The 14183-nt window shown below is 40.2% G+C and overlaps 1 protein-coding gene across 5 annotated transcripts in view; it reads left to right on the top strand.

Moving 5' to 3' along the window:
• Nucleotides 1-244: 244 nt before the first annotated feature.
• The window catches only part of slc29a4a (solute carrier family 29 member 4a), a 145794-nt gene continuing 131855 nt past the window's right edge, over nt 245-14183 (top strand). For 3 of the 5 annotated variants that reach the window (XM_043711283.1, XM_043711282.1, XM_043711281.1), the window contains exon 1: nt 247-647. The gene's annotated coding sequence lies outside the window, so the exon portion shown is untranslated. Of the gene's footprint in view, nt 648-14183 lie in introns of all 5 variants that reach the window. The other 2 variants (XM_043711279.1, XM_043711278.1) reach the window with 1 other exon arrangement.

The following is a 14183-nucleotide window of genomic DNA, read 5'->3' as shown; positions in this document are numbered from 1 at the left end:
AGGGTTCCCTGGATCTGTCTGTTGTTCGCCCAGCTCTTGAACTTAGGATGCAGCTGCAGTTCCCAACAATCGATTCTCCTCTCTAGAATCGGCTGCCCCTATTTTCAAGGCACCCCCCTTTCCCTTTCACAGTCAGGGTTCTGCAATTGGCCCTCTTACATTTACAAAAGGCTCCCACCTCCCCCTCCGATTCTTCTACTCAATTAAAGCCAAAATGTATGAGTTTTAGGCAGATTTTCATTTTTTTTCTCCTTCCTTGCCTCCAGCCGCCTGCTGGTATACATGATCCTTGCTCTATCGGGAAGGAGGGAGGTTTTTATGAGGGGGATAGATCGTGGTTGTTTCCAGATACCGTACGTGGAGGCTGAGAGGGGAGTCAGGAGCCTGCCAGGGAATGAGACAGCAGTGAGTGGGAGCGCCAGGGAAGGGCAAAACAAAAAATAAAAACAAACAGATGTTAAAAAAAATAAACAGCTGGGAGCTAAAAGAAGAGTCCCCTGGTTATTGTAGCTGTGCTGCAGAGTGAGGTGAACAACCTGTTGTATTGGATCGGCTGGCTCTAGTAAAGGAAGATACAGAGAGAGAGAGATACATTCACACAGGACAGGCGGAGAGGGCAGATGGATGAAATACACAGAGTGGAGAAGGTAAGGCTTCATTCGCGGTGATGCCCCGGGTGGATAACATTATTAACGGGGAGAGGAAGGGTTAGGATCTTTCATATCGGGAAAATGTAATGATAAATCAGCAGAGTGGAAAGGGAGGGGAACAGCAGGCAGATACACTGACATTTTGCGACGCTGACATTTTGATTCCAGCATTGTTTTATTTCGGTGTGAAAACATTAACAAACTGTGCTTTACAGCTTGTCATATATGTATCCATCAGCATGGGCTGCCTGAATATTTATTTGCATGTTGCACTTTACGCTTTGTACAAACCTCGGCGTCTCTGGTTGATAATATAGACAAATCATTGCCAATTAAGTATTCGGGGGACAAAGAAAATAACTGTGGTTAAGATCTTTTAATAAGAGTTCTGGACAGGTTAGCAATTTCCAGCCGCTGAGGGAAATGCATTTCCCAACAATTTGAAACATGAGTTTTCCAAAGGTTTCAAATATGCACGGGATTATAAAACCGATTGGTAGAATTGCTTTCTGCAAATATTAGCTACTAAATCTATGTCTTTGCTTCATTTTCTGATTTGACTATTCTTTTGGGGATTAATTAAGGGGCCCTGAAGACCTTGTAACAGTGACACCTGCTGCCTGTCCGTGGAATTGGCGTCGTGGCTTTAATCGGGGTTCTCTCAGTTGAAGAGAGAGGTGCAAAGCGTTAACTTTTCAGTAAACCTCCCGCCCACACACACATACACACATATAGTATAGAGGGGGCTTCCCACAGAGTTATTAAAGTCAAGATAAAGTTTCATGTAATGCAGAAAGATTAGGGGAACAAAACCATGTTTCCTCAACCACTTTGCAATTTCTTGACAGAGGGGTACAGTACTCTCTTGGGGGTGACTGTCAGTGGCGATGGGATTGTGATTCGTCTTAATTTCTGAGGACAGGTAAATCAGAGTGGGAGATGGTCATAGACCTCCCCTTTTCCTTGGTCCCATCAAGTTCTTGTCAATGTCTGGCTACTGCCTCTAAACCTCTCAGTGAGACGGCGTTCACTACCTTGTTCTCCCCATCCCAGTTAGAACATTAGCAGACAGACTGAATCAGGATTGAGAGTCCACTGATGTCCAGCTGATTGAGGTAAATTCTGTCTGGAATGGCCCGCCCAGCTAGTTAATGTATCTGTGTTTGTAAAGCTGTGAGTTGTCAGTGGCAAAATCCATCCAGACTGAAATAACTGCAGAGCCCTAGCGCACTGCTTGCAAATAACCTCTTTTTCTTTTAAAAAAAAGCCAGTGATAATAATTGACAAAATATATTATGGCAAAGACGCCCTCTAGCCACATGGAATAATCATGGCAAGAAGTGTTGAGGCCTGGCTGTATTTTGTTTTAAACTGGTACTAAAATTTTCCCTGAAAAGGAGTGAGACTCGGGTTTTACAAATGAAGCATAGATTAAGACACGCTGTGACTTAATTGTTAATGAGGGCTGTAAGCAAAATTGTAAATGGCAACTCAAAATTGTCACTATTAAAAACGCTCATGTGTAGGGGTTTCCAGAACAGTTGATTTTGAAAGCCTTGTGTTTTTCATATTGTCACTTTTCATCTCTGCTTTTGTGGACATTTGCAGACCTGTTGAATAAGTTTGAATTATATTACTGCTTATTTAATTCCGGCCAATATTTTATCCCATGACCATCATCACAAAAGCAGATTATCTGGTCTCATTGCTGTTTCTGAGAGTTTGTAGCTTGCACATTGGATACTCTGTTTCCTGTAGAACAACAGTGACTGCATTTCAAAAGTATTTCACTTGCTGTGATGTATTTTGAGGCTCTCTGTGTTTGTGAAGGTGTAAATGCAAAATGTTGCAGATGCTGGAAGTCTGAAATAAGAATGAAAAGTATTTGCAAAGCTTAGCAGGACTGACAAAATGTACAAATTCTTTCAGGGTCTGACAGGAGAGGTGGGGATAGAATGTTTCCCCTTCCTGGTGATTAGAATGAAGATAGTAATGACAGCAAGGGATATAGAGACAGTAGGAGAAACGCAATAATATCAAAGTAGATGTTCAGCCAAGATCTGTTTGAATGACAGAACTGTCTCAATGGGCCAAATGGCCTACTCCTGCTCCTTTATGTTCCTGTATGTAGTATCACCTGTGGAGAGGGAAACACAATCTCTAAAGAAGGATAATTTTCAACTCAAAATGTTAACTTTGCTTTTGCTCCCAGACATGATGTGTTTCGCCAGCACATTCGGTCTGCTGTAAATGTAAGTTCCTTCTTTAATGATTAAACTTCTTTGAAGCAACCTAAGTTTTTTTTGGAGAGGTCAAGTTAGTTTTCCAAAATAACACGCTGCTACTGGGACAAAAACAGGAATTGCTGGAAAAACACAGCAGGTCTGGCAGCATCTGTGGACAGAAATCAGAGTTAACGTTTCAGGTCCCGTGACCCTTCCTCAGAACCAAAGACCCTGCTTTAAAATGTGTAAACTCCACACAGACAGTGGCCCAAGGCTGGAATCAAACCCAGGTCCTTGGAGCTGTGAGGCAGCTGAGCTAACCACTGCTACCCAAATTTCAGAACAAAATCAGTTTGATTCATGCACAAAAATGATGAGGATTGTTCACTCTGTGTGTCAGACATCCTGCTGACCAGCAAATGGAAAACACTGACCAACACTAAGAAAGCTGTCAGCCTGTCAATTATTCTTGTGGAGTAGTAAGGTATGTAACCGTACTACTGTCTGATAAATGCAGTTAGCTTAGAGTGAACCTCCAAGACCAGGAAATTAAACAAACTATTTAGGTCAGGAAATACAGGGCCAAAATTAACTCTTCCAAGTCAACATGAAAACAGAAAATGGTGGAGAAACTCAACAGATTCATCATATCCATGGAATGGTAAAGATAGATTCGTGTGTTAGACAGAGCTCCCTCACCAGCAGACTGCTGCTTTATATGGTTAGTGGGACCAATTGGTCAAAGTCAGCGCTGATCCTGTCACAGAGGATTTCCATTTTAAACTTTTGGCCTGTTACACTCCTTTTTACATCTTTTGTTTTCTCCACCATTAACAACCCCTTCATCATTTCCACTGGGCCTGCTCATTTTGGTGCTGAGTTGGATGTGTAAGTATGCTGCTTCACCACTGGTACACAGAACAACTATTCCCACTTTCTTTGTAAACAGTACTGTCCAAAGCCACTGCTTGGAAGTAACAGAAGTGAGAGAAATTGTATCTTTTTATTTCTCAAAGACTTTCTGATGTTCCAAGGGAGAGGTAGTGGCATGGTGGTAATTGGGAGAGTTATCTCGAACCCCATATTCTGGGGACATGAGTCCAAATCATAGATGATGACATTTTAATTCAATAAAAAATTAAGAGCTAGTAGCTATGATCGATTGTTATAAAAACCCATCTGGTTCACTTGCATTGTTTAGAGAGGGAAATCTACTGTTTGGTCTGATCTACATGTGACTCCAGATCCCCACAATGTAGCTGACTCTTAACTGACTTAAAGTCAGAGAATCATAGAGATGTACAGCACAGAAACAAACCCTTCAATCTAACTCATCCATGTCAACCAGATATCCTAAATTAATCAAGTCCCATTTGCTAGCATTTGGCCCATATCCCTCTAAACCCTTCCTAAACAGTAACCATCCAGAAGACTTTCAAACCTTGTAACTGTACCAGCCTCCGCCACTTCCTCTGGCAGTTCATTCCATACATGCACCACCCTCTGCGTGAAAAAATTGCCCCTCAGATTCCTTTTAAATCTTTCCTCTTTTACCTTAAACCTAGGCTGTTCAGTTTTGGACTCCTCATGAAAGAAGACTCCAGCTATTCACCCTATCCATGCTCGCCTTGCGAGCAATAGATGCTGGCCAGGATAGTGATAAACAAAGTAATGTAAAGCTTACAAAGGCCTTAGTGGTTAAGGAGAGAATAGAAAGGAAATATTTAACTCCAGCCGCATCTATCATTGGTTATCCCACCATGATACAAACTGCAGGAGCCTGACTGTGAGCCTGCTCCTGAACTTTTACAAATTCCAGGAACCAAATCATTTCTCTTGAACCAGCTACTGGAATAAAAGCAGGATGGGTTCAGCAGTGTGAACTTGGAGAACCAATGCAAGGGCATTGGCCACTGCAGCCTGATCTACAACAGTGTAATGATAGCTGGCTCATGGACTTAACAGAGAGGAACAATCTCATGCCCCATCACGGCTGTACAGGGAATGATATATCAGAGAGTATGTAGTAACACAAAAGTCATGCAATTGCGAAACAACTCAGTGACTAGTGTCAAGTGCTATTTCACAAAATTAGTTGCTATTTTGTAAATATTGTGCTATCTATCCATGAATGGCCTGCACAACCCCGTATATGTCGGAAAGAGCAGCAGAACCTAGGAATCCAACAGCTTCAGTTGAATGCACTTAATGCCAGCTCGTTTTCATAACCTGTTTCTCAATGCTTCATCATTCACTGCTTATAATCTTTGCCGTCACGACTTCTTTCCATTTTGAGCACATTTACATTTTCTTTCTTTTCACATGCCTCAGCAGTCATGTATGAATACTTCATCGTTTTGTAGCTTCCAGCTTGTTTCCTCAGCTAGTTTTTTTTATGCTTAAGCAGGTGAATTCTTTAGTTCAGAGACCAAGATTTATGACTGACACAATCTCACTTTAAATGCAATACCTTTAATGAGAATTTTAAACATGGTGGTTTCAATTAATTCACGCAGTTACTCTTCAGGTGGTCAACTGAGATGACTGTAAGTCACTTTTTTTTTAATTGTCTGTCTGTCAGAGGCTCATACAGCACAGAAACAGACCCTTCAGTCCAGCTTGTCCATGCCGACTAAGTTTCCCAAACTAAGCTAGTCCCATTTGCCTGCATATTGCCCATATCTCTCTAAATATTCCTTTTCATGTAGCTGTCCAAAATGTCTTTTAAATATTGTAACTGTAACTGCATCTACCATTTCCTCTGGCAGTTCATTCCAGATACAAACCACCCTCTGTGTGGGAAAAATGGCCTCTCCAAGTGTGTTATATAAATGCTTTCACAATTAGTTATTTTGTAGTGTAGAAGTAATCTTAATAAGATGACTGTGTCTAATGACATTCAAAGTGTAAAATGGAATATTTTTCTACTACTTAAAAGTAAGATCAAAATAAAATAACCAAGTTATGAGTGATGTGACACTAGAAGACGATTCAGCACTTGTGACATATATCAATATGAACCTGATAACCCTGAAGAATTAAGGTGTTGTGTATCTTGGTTTGTCATTCAATTGTTAAACTACAATTGCAAGAACATTCAAGTCCCAAGAAATTGGTGAAAATCTCCCAAATACTTTGCTTATTAGCGAGAAACAGTTTTGCATCATAAATGCCTCATTTTATAATTAAGTGCACATGTTGAATTCTTAACACTATAACTGTAGATCTTCCTTCTTTCTGGATCAGTGGTGCTGGAAGAGCACAGCAATTCAGGCAGCATCCGAGGACAGGCAAAATCGACGTTTCGGGCATTCCAGCACCATTGATCCAGAATCTGGTTTCCAGCATCTGCAGTCATTGTTTTTACCTTGTAGATCTTCCTGCTTGATTCACCGGGACTCTTCCCATCAAACCATATGTGTGTTTTCCTGAATGCTCCTTGGTGTGTCTTTTTCAAGGATTTACATGCAGTTTGTGAATGAGTTCCCTGGAATTCTCTCCTGAAGGCATTGTGGATGTATCTAGAGCACGTGGACTGCAGTGGTTCAAGAAGGCAGTTCACCACCACCTTCTCAAGAGCAACTAGGGCGGGTCATAAATGCTGGCCCAGCCAATGACATCCCCATCCTGAGAGTGAATAAGTCCTTTTCTGAGTGCATATTTGTTAGTTGGATCCATGATCAGCTGGTGGTTGGTTCACATTGCCCCAAGTTTCCATTGGCAGAACCACATAAGGATGTCTTTCTGTCCCACTGTGGTTACCCATCTGGCTTTGATCAATTTGCTGTCATTAAACATTTCTCTTTAAGATATTTTCTAATCAAGCTGTTCAGAGATTTCTTTTTATTTAAAAAATATACTTTATTCACAAATTATCTATAAGTAAATGCAACGTGTATAAAACAATTCCGTGCAGACTACGCAGAAAATACAGAGGAATTTTGACGTTCATCATTGGAGCTTTGTTCTATTTGCAACAAAAAAAAAGGCATTGTCTAAATATGAAAGGAAACTATTTACATTCTCATTGAGGCTATATGGTTATAATACATCAGGGTGTCTCAAAACATAACGGGCCCTCATTATATTTGACAGAAAGACCTGTTCAGAGATGTTATGATACATCTCTGGAGAAGGTTCAACTTGAACCCAGGTCTCCTGGTCTAAAGGTAAGGACAGTACCACTGGCCCTCACCTGAGGCATGGTTACCCTCAGGTAAAATTCACCACCAATCATCTCTCTATTGCATCCTCTGGGACTATGGCAATTTTACCGTAAGAGCCTCACTGTTCTCTTTAAATTTGAATTGTTCAACTCAATTCAGCAGTATAACTGCAATTAACATGTGAAGTAATTAGTATGTATTATACTCATCTGCTTTGTGCATTACAAACATTGCTGTAAAATTATAGACTGCCTGTTAACCCTCTCCTTACAAAAAATACACATCTATCATAAAATGCTATATTTTGTTAGTCTAATCCTTTGTTCCCAGATATTAGTCATACTTTAATTTTAGTATTAACATAATTCAATCAAAATTTTGTCCTTGCCTTCCATAATTTTATTCTAGAGCTTTTACTGCCCTTTTACACTCTTATAACTGGCTGAATCTGAAGGCACTTACTTCCTTTCAAGTTTCAGATCTCACAGTCTGGCATTGCTAGGTTTATGACTCACCATCAAGTTTGCTCTTGGGCATGGGGAGGCTCTTTGATATTCTTTTTACGAACTGTGACACAGAAAGTTGAGTGTGACCAAGAGAAGTGGTAGGCAGAAAACGCACACTAAATGTTCTGTTTTATAGAGTGGAGCAGATATGTGTGCTTTGTGTGACAGAAATTCATTAAGGTGCAGGAGGAATTCTGCAAATCCTTGACTGCTCCCAGTGACAAGATATAGCACACAGCAAGCAGTGAGAGAGTGGGAGCTCACCAACATGACTTTATTCAAATGGAAAGAAATATAGCCATTAGCTAAAAATGATTGAATTTTCATTAATCAGCGTGAGAATTGGATATTGAGTGAAAACTGAAAATAATATAAGGCTTTAGTTTTCTCTGTAAAGAACTATTTAAAACCCTTGCTGTGAAGGAGCCATCGGGAAATAGTGACCATTGTATGATATAATTTCACATTAAACTTGAATGTGATATCGTTCACTCTGAAACTAATGTCTTAAATCTGAACAAGGGAAACTATAATGGTATGTCTATGGTGGATGGGGATGAAAACAGGGAAAGATTTGATGGCATTGTCTACTATTTAAGGAAGCATGAGATGGTCTACATTGGATATACATTCCTTGAAGGCACAGGTACCCAATGTGAAAAGTAAATCAATTGCGGCTAACAAAAGAAGTGAAAGATTACATTATATAAAAGGAAATGGTGTATAAGTCTGCCAGAAAAAGTGATAAGCCTGAGCATTAGAAACAATTTTGAAAATGATGGCCAAGAAATGAATAAAGGCAAGGAAGAGAAAATGTGAGTGCAAACTAGCAAGAATTATAAAGGTACAAAGACAGAGAGGCTCCACAGGTCTGGCATCATCTGTGGAGAGAAATCAGAGTGAACATTCAGTGACCCTTCCTCAGACAGAGGATCTGATTTGTTTAAGATTTTCAACATCTGCAATTCTTTCAATTTTTACTTCAGATTATAAAGGTAGTGAAGACTGGAGAATGCATAGCGGAGAACAGAGAAATGGTGGGAACATTATAGAACTACTTTGTGTCTATCTTCATTGCACATGACACAAAAAACATTTCAGAAGTATTAATGAAATTGAGGAACTGAAAGAAATTAGAATTAGTGAAGAGATTGTGTTGTAAAAGTTAACAGGAATGAAATTTGATCTCTACCCTACTTCATTGAAGGATGTGGCTGTAGAAATAGTGAATGCACTGGTTTATTTATTGCACAGGTTCCTGCAGATAGGAAAGTAGCAAATGTAACCCCAGAATTCAAGAAAGGATGGAAAGGGAGAATGAAGAACTACAAACCAATTAGTTTCAAAGAATGGCAGGTGATCTAATTGAAACTTACAAAGTTCTTTTGGGGTGGGATAGAGTTTATGTTACATTGTCAGGCTGCAAGTACCTAATAGGTTCTTTAAGGTCTGATTAAAATGATTACAAGAAGAAATTGGTGCTTAAATACATAGCAAGTTTATTAGCTTAATCTACTCACGATGTATACAAACTCATTAGTGAATCTATTAGCTTAAAATACTTTATAAACATGCAAACTAATGAATCTCACTGCCTTTCAGCTCACCAGGAGCTGGAGATGGCTGGCACTTAGAGCTCTAGTTCATGATTCCATGGTCCCAGTCTGACGAACCTCAGCCTGATGGTGAACGTCCAATGAGTGGGGCAAAGTCCCCGACATTTATACTGTTCTGAATCTAATGTCGCATGCTGTCTCACCAGTTCTTAGTACTCTCTATATTTTTCCAGGTATTCTGTTGTGCAGAAGCAACTCCAAATGTATCTTTGTCAAATGCACAGTAGTCTGGCTCCCAAGGCCCCAGCTGAGGCTAGTGCAGTTACTCCCTAGCCAAGGCAGGCTTTTTTTTTGCACAAGAATGCTTCCCTTGTAATTTTCCACTTTCTTCAATTGCTCATTGTCATGTCCAACTAACCCGAGTGATTAATCTGCAGCAATCTGGTTTGGAGATTTCATTTTTTAAGCCCAACACTGCAGCTGTACATAAAGATGTTTCCCGTGGTTGGTGAGCTTAGAACTAGGGATGTTATCTCGGAATAAGGGGTAGTGAGGAAGAATTAGTTCCCTCAGAGGTGGGCGAATCTTAAGAACAAAAACAGAAATTGCTGGAGAAACTCAGGAAGTCTAGCAGCTTCTGTGGACTGAGAAAGTAGAGTCAACATTTCGAGTCTGGTGACCTTCTTCTGCTCTGGCCCACTGAGTTTCTCTAGCTGTTTCTGTTTTTCTTTCAGATTTCCAGCATCTGCAGTTCTTCGTTGTTTGTTGAATGAATCTGTGGAACTCTCTACCCTACAGTGCCGTGGAAGGTCAATCATTGAGCAGGTTCAACACAGAAATCAATAGACTTTAGGAGATTAATGACTTCAAAAGATACATGGCTTGAAGTACTGATAGCCTCCTGCTGTCCCTCTGTCCTGATGAAGTGAGATCAATGTTCAAATGTGTTATTTTTGGACCCCAAATTTCCAAGGGGTTCTCCCAATCTCTTGTTACAACTTTAATAGAAGATTAGGTGAAGCCTCACAGCATCAATGGTTCAATGTTTGCACCATTTTACCATGAGACGGGATTATCACCAATCGTCAGTCAGCGGATTCACAACAATAACTAGGAGATTAGTTTTGGGATCTCTCCAGTCTTAATGTTTTTGGAACTGCCATTATTAATCCAAAGGTGATCCAGAAACCTTCAAGATTAATATTTTCACCCTTGTTTTCAAATTCCATAATTGGCTTGGTTTTTGTAATCTCCTGCAGCCCACAGAGCTCATGGGACATCAGTGCTCCTTTAATTCTGGCCTTTTTACATCTCTGTAATACCTAAAACCTACCTTTCATTAAGCCTTGAGCTAACTGGCCTAATGGACCAAACTTTCTCAGGCAGAACTAAGTTCCAACAGAATTACTCAGCATTTTCTCAATCTCCATCTTCCTTCCGCCTGCCCTCCTAATCTGTCACCTGGGTACTGGTAAAATCTGAAGCAATATCTCCTAATGTGACTGGGTATCATACTTTATTTTTCATGTACCTGTAAAATGCCTTGGAATGTTTTATTACGTTAAACGTAAATTGTTCATGTTATTATGACACTGTTCCACCATAGGCAGTTCCACCTTCAGCTGCTGAGGCCTTGGCTGTGAAATTCCTACCTTAAAACAACACTGTACTTTGAATTGCATTGGTTCCTTTTAAAGTGGTCCTTAAACTGGTCTCTTTCCCGAGATTTAGGTCTCTCTGGTTCTAGTATATCCAACATAGCTCAGTCTCAAATTTCATTTGATAAAACAGTTTGGCATATTTCACTACATTTCGAGTTGCTAGAGAAATTCAAAAGGTGTGTTGTTGCAAGAGACAAATTAAATTTGCTCATCTTTTAGCTCTCAATTTATTAATGCTTAATACATTTTAAATCTCATGTCTTTTGAGAAGTGAAAGAATAGTTGCAACATGGTTTTGGGACACCATTTAGGATGAAAGAGAACCCTGAAAGCTTTACGATACAAAATTTGAACAATTTTAATGAATAATGATCCTTTAATATTAAAACCAAAATATAGCAAAGTAAAAATGAAGACAGAGCTACCAATATATCTCTTCTAAAATCTGAAAATTAACATAAGGTTAAAACTTGAAACTTTAAAAAACTGTTTCTAAGATTGAAATAACTCTGCTCAAATGAACAGTTGTATCTTCAGAGAACCAGCGGTTTCTCTGGAAGATTTCACTTGCTCACCCCATTGTCCTTTATTATTCTAATCATGTGTATACAGTGACACTCAGCATTTAAATTGCTTTGGATCTCTTTGTCGTTGCATGAAGATCATTCGGAGAATTTAACAGAGGTCTTCACCCCAGAGTATGCATGATTATCGTCTGAATTCAATCTTGGCAATCAGCATTTCACCCCTCTTTATACCTTTGCATTTATGTGTGCAAATGAGTGCAGGCAAAAACAAAATGTCACTGGAAATGTAGTGGGTGTTGGGCAACAGGAGAGAAGTGTTAGCATAATTTGCTTATTTAAAATGTCAGCATAAATTGGGTTTGAAGGAGAGAGCTAATATTTTCCTTCATTCAGTCATGAGACAGTCAAGTTGCTGGAGAGGCCAACATTCATTGTCCATTCCTAATTATCCTTGAGAGGTTGGCAGTGAGAGCTCTTTCTTAAAACTGTTGCAGTCCACTGTCCAATGGTAACTCTAAGGATGTTGATGACAAAATTCAGTGATAGCTGCTGTAGGTGTACTCTGTGCTAATAATTGTTTGAGCTTTGCTAAAGAGACACAACGTTTAATCTTGCCTTGATGAAGGAGCAGGACTCCGAAAGCTAGTGTGTCCAAATAAGCCTTTGGACTATAACCTGGTGTCATGTGATTTTTAAGTTTGTCCATCCCAGTCTATCACCAGCACCTTCAAATCATGGCCTTGATGAGAGCAAGACAAAGAGCTTCAACTTCATGTCTCTTTACAGCAAGGTTTTACTCAGTGCCGTTAGGAAGGAGTTTCAGCTTTTTGATTCTGTGGTGGTGAAGGAATGGGAATAAAGTTCCAAGTCAGGATGGTGTGACACTTAGAGAAGAACCTGCAAGCACAGTATTTCCATATGCTCATTGTTCTTTTCCTTCTAGGTGACGGAGGTCTTAGATTTAGAAGGTGCTTTCAAAGAAGTCCTGACAATTGCTGCAGTGTATCTTATGGATATTACAGACTGCAGCTGTAGTGTCCCATTGCTGGTGATGGTGAATGTTTAAGCTGGATAGGGTACCAGTCAAAAGGGTGGCTTTGTCTGGGACATTATTGACCTTCGTGAATATTTTTGAAATTGTACTCATCCAGAAAAGTGCAGATTGTTTCATGCAACTCCTGACCTGTGTCTTATAGATGATGGAAAGCTTTCATAGAGTCAGAGGTGTGTCAGTCACGGCAGAATATCAAGCTTCTGATATGTCTTGTATCTACAGAACTTATGCATCTGGTCTAGTTTAGGTTCTGTTCAATGATAACTCTAAGGATGTTGATGACAGAATTCAGTGATAGCAATACCATTGAACGTCAAGGGGAGATGGTTAGATTTCCTCTTGTGGTCATTGGCTGGTACTTCTGTGGCGTGATTACCACCTACCAATTCCAGTGCTTGAGTGCTGTCCAGTGTTTCTACATGTAGTCATGGACAGCTTCAGTATTTGCGGGTTCACAATTGGAGCTGAACATTGTGCAATCATTACCGAAATTTCCCACTTCTGACCTTCTGACGGAGAGAAGTCATCATTTAGAGTGTACCACACAGCAGTGTGTTCAGCGTGGGATATTTATTGTGTGTGAGCATGTGATTGCATGGTAGCAGTTACATGACTACAGCAAACCCGAGAGGTCAAATTCACAACTAATCTTGGAGGAACTGTTGGGCGAAGTTCACAGTACAGAATCAGATAAGTTAATTGTTGTTTTAAGTCTGTCCAAGAGAAAGGCTGCAATAGCGAGTATAGTGGATTCTTTCTTGATTATATGTTTTTGGAGATAAGTCTCTTGATTAAACTTAAAATATAAGCCATAGCTATTAATTTAACCTGGGGCAGTGTTTGTAGAGGAATAGACGGTGTTATTTTCTGGATCTGTAGATTGTGAAAGAGCAAAAATGGCCTTTGCAGTGATATGTACTTCTTGTCAGATGTGGAAGTTTAAAGAGAGTTTAAGGGTTACTGCAGATTATATCTGCCATAAATGCTGTTGGATGCGAATCTTATCAGATCGAGTGGATCGGTTGGAGAGACAGATAGAAGCGATGAGGAATTGCAACAGCAACAGTATATGATGGATGGCAGTTATAGGAAGGGGGGAAAGTCTCAGATACAGTCACATAGATGGGTTAACTCAAGGAAGGGTAAGAGAGGTAGGCAGCTAGCGCAGGAATCTTTTGTGGATGTACCCATTTCAAACAGGTATGCTGTTTTGGAAAATGTAGAGGGTGATGGATTCTCAGGGGAACGTAGCACAAACAGCCAAGTTTCTGGTGTTGAGACTGGCTCTAATGCAACGAGGGGTACTTTGGTTTCCAAGAGATTAATTGTGTGAGGGGATTCTGTAGTCAGAGGTACAGACAGACGTTTCTGTGGCCAGCAGAGAAAAAGCAGAATGGTGTGTTGTTTTCCTGGTGCCAGGATCAACGATGTCTCAGAGAGGGTGCAGAGTGTTCTCACGGGGGAGAGGGGCCAGCAGGAAGTCATTGTCCACATTGGAACCAACGACATTGGAAGGGAAAAGGTTGAGACTCTGAAGGGAGATTACAGAGAGTTAGACAGAAATTTAAAAAGTGTCTCAGAGAGGGTGCAGAATGTTCTCACTGGGGAGAGGGGCCAGCAGGAAGTCATTGTCCACATTGGAACCAACGACATTGGAAGGGAAAAGGTTGAGACTCTGAAGGGAGATTACAGAGAGTTAGGTAGAATTTTAAAAAGGAGGTCCTCAAGGGTAGTAATATCTAGATTACTCCCAGTGCTACGAGCTAGTGAGGGCAGGAATAGGAGGATAGAGCAGATGAATGCATGGCTGAGGAGCTGGTGTATGGGAAAAGGATTCA

The sequence above is a fragment of the Chiloscyllium plagiosum genome, chromosome 21 (assembly GCF_004010195.1).
Source record: "Chiloscyllium plagiosum isolate BGI_BamShark_2017 chromosome 21, ASM401019v2, whole genome shotgun sequence".
Classification (NCBI taxonomy): domain Eukaryota; kingdom Metazoa; phylum Chordata; class Chondrichthyes; order Orectolobiformes; family Hemiscylliidae; genus Chiloscyllium; species Chiloscyllium plagiosum.
The sequence above is the reverse complement of the archived record's forward strand: the minus strand, read 5'-3'. Positions and strand labels throughout refer to the sequence as shown.